Raw genomic sequence first — 5608 nt, forward strand, 5'->3', positions numbered from 1 at the left:
GACATGCGTTGGGCATAGTGTTGGCACAAATCTCGCATAACTCTCGGGTTTGTGAACCAAAAGTTGCAGAGATGCCATCGACACGTACGCGTCTACCACGCTTGCGCGTGGATAGCCTCCTCTTTTTTATTTCATAAACATGAAGAAATGCATTTTCAACACAATCTTGGCAGGCATTCAAGATGAAAAGGTTAAAAACACTCAAAAATTCATGCAATACTCAAAATGACGTGTTTTCTTCAACATTAAGAGTCCAACCTAACCAAGATCAATGACAATTTCATGAATATCTTAACCAAGTCAAGCAAAATCAAGCCTATCTAGACAAACTCTAAAACTAAGCAATTACAAAATCAAGCAAAGAGTCTAAGAACTACATGCAAAAGATACAAAAAGGAATATCTCACCATGGTGGGGTGTCTCCCACCTAGCACTTTTCTTTAACGTCCTTAAGTTGGATGGTCATGAGCTCATATCTGTTCACCTTCTGGTGCATCCTCAAGGAGGAACACCTCAACCTCTTTGTTGCTCTTCATCTTCTCTCCATGGTATAGCTTCAAACGGTGACCATTAACTTTGAAGATTGTGGGGCTTGAAGGATGACTCAAGTAAAAAACCCCATATGGCTCCGCCTTCTCCACTCTATAGGGTCCTTCCCATCTTGATCTTAACTTTCTAGGCATCAACCTCAATCTAGATTTGTAGAGAAGGATAAGATCCCTAGCTCTAAACTCTCTCCTTTTGATATTCTTATCATGCACCGCCTTCATTCTCTCTTTGTAGAGTCTTGAACTCTCATAAGCTTCCAATCTAAGACACTCAAATTCTACGAGTTGCAACTTCCTCGATTCTCCCCAATCCTGAGTTGCATTCTTTGATGGCCTAATAAGCCTTATGCTCTATCTCCACCAGAAGATGACAAGCCTTGCCATAGACTAGCCAGAACGGGCTCATACCAATTGGCGTTTTGTAAGCCATCCGGTAAGCCCATAGCACATCACTGAGCTTAGCACTCCAGTCCTCCTATGAGGCTTCACAATCTTCTCCAAGATGCACTTGATTTTCCGATTGGAGACCTCGGCTTGGCCATTTGTTTGGGGATGGTAGGCTGTGGCCACCTTGTGGATGATGACATACTTCTTCATTAACCCTATCATTCTCTTCTTGCAAAAATGAGAGCCTTGATCACTCACGATTGCTCGTGGTGATCCAAAGCGACAAATTATGTTATTCCGAACAAAAGAAAGAACCACATTAGCATCATCAGTGCAGGTGGGAATCACTTCCACCCATTTGGAGACATAGTCAACAGCTAGCAGAATATAGAGGAAACCATTAGAGTTTGCAAAAGGACCCATGAAGTCAATACCCCAAACATAAAAAATCTCACAAAATAACATAGTTTGTTGGGGTATCTCATCCTTCTTGGAGATATTTCCAAATCTAAGGCATTGTGGGCAAGAGTTACAAAAGAGAGATGCACCTTTAAAAAGTGTAGGCCACCAAAATCCGCAATCTAGAATCTTTCTTGCAGTTCTCTGAGGTCCAAAATGGCCACATCCCTCAGAGGAGTGGCAGGCCTCCAAGATAGACTGGAATTCAAATTGTGGAATACACCTTCTGATTACTTGGTCCGCACCACATCTCCATAAGTATGGGTCATCCCATATATAATATTTGGATTCTCTCTTAAGCTTATCCCTTTGATTTTTAGAGAAATTGGGAGGAAAGGTGCGAGCAACCAAGTAATTGGCAATAGATGCATACCAAGGGATCACTTCGGATATTGCTTGCAAGCCCTCAAGGGGAAATGCATCATTGATAGGAGTGGGATCGCCCTTTGGATGCTCAAGGCGACCCAAGTGGTCCGCCACTAAATTTTGGGAACCACTCCTATCTTTGATTTCTAGATCAAATTCTTGCAAAAAGCAATACCCATCTTATCAACCTTGGTTTAGACTCTTTCTTGGTCAACAAATATTTCAATGTCGCATGATCCGAATATACTACCACTTTTGAGCCAAGTAAATAAGCCTGGAATTTATCCAAGGCAAAGACAATTTCTAACAATTCCTTCTCAGTGGTAGTATAATTGGATTGGGCTCCATCCAAAGTTTTAGAGGCATAGGCAATGACATAAGAATTTTTACCTTCGCGCTGAGCTAGCGCCGCTCCCACCGCATAGTTGGATGTGTCACACATGATCTTGAATGGCCTACTCCAGTCAGGCCCTCTTACAATGGGAGCTTGGGTCAAAGCAATTTTAAGCTTGTCAAATGCCTCCATGTAATCTTCACTCAATTCAAATTCAATATCCTTTCACAATAATCAGGAGAGAGGTAGTGCCACCTTACTAAAGTCCTTGATTAACCACTGGTAAAAACCTGCATGACCAAGAAACGCACGGACTTCCCTCACAGAAGAAGGGTAAGGCAAACTAGAAATCACATCGACCTTTGACGAATCCACATAAATACCATTATTAGAGACAATGTGACCTAAAACAATACCTTGTCTAACCATAAAATGACATTTCTCAAAATTAAGAACAAGGTTTGATTTAGTACACCTCTCTAATACTTTTGCAAGGTTATCCAAACAAAGGTCAAAGGAGTCCCCATAAACGCTAAAATCGTCCATGAATACCTCCATGCAATGCTCAAGAAGATCCGCAAATAAACTCACCTTTGGAATGTAGCCAGTGTGTTGCACAAGGCAAATGGCATTCTCTTGTAGGCATATGTTCCAAAGGAGCATGTGAAGGTAGTTTTCTCCTGATCTTCTGGGGCAATGTGGATTTGAAAGTACCCAGAATAGCCATCTAAGAAACAATAATGAGATTTACCAGACAAGCGATCAAGCGTTTGATCGATGAATGGCAATGGAAAGTGATCCTTCCTTGTGGCCATGTTTAAACGCCTATAGTCAATACAGACCCTCCATGAGTTTTGCACCCTTGTTGCCATAAGCTTCCCGCTCTCATTCTTGATTGTAGTAACACCAGACTTCTTTGGAACGACTTGTACGGGGCTCACCCACTCACTAGCCAAAATCGGATAGATAATGTCGGCCTCTAGCAACCAGGTTACCTCTTTCTTCACAACCTCTAGAACGGTAGGATTCAAACGCCTTTGAGGTTGCCGAATAGGTTTAGTTCCTTCTTCTAGAAAGATGCGGTGTTCAAACACTTGAGGGCTTATTGACAAACCCCGTTTTGACGGTTTATCTTGTATTGATTTTAGGGGATTTTATAACCTTTTACCCACATTTATCCATTGAAATAGCATGGTTTTATAACTTCTCCTTTAATTGTGCTTAAGAGTGAAAACATGCTTTTTAGATCTTAAAATAGCTAAATCTAATTCTCCTTGATTCCATTAGATGCCTTGATATGTTTGTTAAGTGATTTAAGGTTTAGGAGGCAAAGATTGGATCAAGGGAATGAAGAAAGAAGCATGAAAAGTTGGAGAACTCATGAAGAAATGAAAGAACCGGAAAGCTGTCAAGCCAACCTCTTCGCACTTAAACGACCATAACTTGAGCTACAGAGGTCCAAATGATGCGGTTCCAGTTGGGTTAGAAAGCTAACATCCGGGGCTTCGAAACGATATGAGATTTGCCATAGTTGCATCGCGCATAGGGGCGCGCACGCGCATGGTACGCGGACGCGCCGATGGTGGCACATGACCCACTTAATGCAACACGTGGCCAGCGATTTTAGAAGCCTTGTGGGCCCAATCCAACTCATTTCTGATGCTATTTAACCCAAGGAGTGAAGAGGGAAACACATGTTAGTTACCATTAGTTTAGTTTAGTAGTTAGAGTTAGTTTCTAGAGAGAGAAGCTCTCACTTCTCTCTAGGATTAGGATTAGGATTAGGTTTAGTTCTTAGATTTAGATTTAGATTCATCTTCTTCTACTTCTATCTTCTCAATTCCTTGTAGTTACAATCATTCTTCTCCTATTCTTTTGGTGTAATCTCTTTTATGTTGTTCTTATATTTTTTTGTAGATCTAGTATTGTTCCTTCTACTTTCTTTCAATTCAATTCAAGGTAATTCATAATAATTGTGTTTCTTTTGATTGTTGTTGTTAATTTCTTTCAATAATTGTTGTTAGATTCTCTTCTTGTTGTCAATTTGCTTTGCTTTTCTTTTGTGCCTTCCAAGTGTTTGATGAAATGCTTGGTTGGATTTTAGTGTAGGTTTTGTTCCTCTTGGCTTTGGTAGAGTAATTAGTGACTCTTGAGTTATCTAATTCTTTTGTTGGTTGATAATTAGAAGTTGCTAATTGATTTGAATGCCACTAAAGCTAGTCTTTCCTTTAGGAGTTGATTAGGACTTGAGGAATCGAATTGATTCATCCACTTGACTTTCCTCCATAGTTAGAGGTTAACTAAGTGGGAGCAATACACAATTCTCATCACAATTGAGAAGGATAACTAGGATAGGACTTCTAGTTCTCATATCTTGCCAAGAGCTTTGTTAGTTGTTAGTTTATTTCCTTTGCCATTTATAATTCTTGTCTATAATCTCAAAAACCCAAAAACAATTCACAACCAATAACAAGACACTTTATTGTAAATCCTAGGGAGAACGACCCGAGGTTTAAATACTTCGGTTTATAGATTTTAGGGGTTTGTACTTGTGACAAACAAATTTTTGTATGAGAGGATTATTGTTGGTTTAGAGACTATACTTCAACGAGATTTCACTTGTGAAATTCTATACCATCAAAAATCCAAATCATCAAAATGGCGCCGTTGCCGGGGATTTGCAATGGTGTTGTGTTATTGGTTATTGTACATATGTGAATATTGTGAATAGGTTTATCTTTTGTTTATTTCTTAATTTTTGTTAGTTTTATTTTGTTCTCTCGTTATGAATTCTCACTTTGGCTTTGAGTTTGGTTCTAATTGTGTTGTAGGAAATGTGGACTTCAATGGCAACATGTACCATGGATGGAACCAACAAAGATGGGAGGAGCCGCAAGGAATTGATCACTCCTATTGGCAACAACCTCCGGATACTTATAGGTATAATTTCCATCCTAATGCATGTCAATTTAACGGCTATGATGACTCTTTTTGTGACACTCAACAATCACCATCATATGCCTATGAATCTCATCCTCAACATGAACCTCAACCATTCTCACAAGCCTTTCCATACCAAGCACCTTCCTATGATCCATATCCATCATATGACCAATCATCCATACCATATTTTTATGACCATTATGAGCAAGAACCTTTAAACCCACCACAACCCTATCAAGATTACTACCATGAACCACCTCAACACTCACCATCTCCATACCCTTACCAAGAAGAACCACCTTCCTACTATGAACCCTCTCTCCAATATAATGAACCTTCCTATTCACCCCAAGCCCCAATAGACGATTCTCTCACTTTGTTACTCCAAGGACAAGAAGCCATGAAGCGGGATACACTTGAGTTTGTGACCAATTTGACCAAGGTGGTGCATACTTTAACCCACCAATGTTTGAAGACTCAAGGTACTTCCGTGACCACATGTGAAAAGTCAAAAGAAGAGCAAAGCATGAAGGAGAAATTGGAAAATTCGGTGGAAAAGAAGGGAGAATCA

This window comes from Arachis stenosperma, chromosome 3, assembly GCF_014773155.1.
Source record: "Arachis stenosperma cultivar V10309 chromosome 3, arast.V10309.gnm1.PFL2, whole genome shotgun sequence".
Classification (NCBI taxonomy): Eukaryota; Viridiplantae; Streptophyta; class Magnoliopsida; order Fabales; family Fabaceae; genus Arachis; species Arachis stenosperma.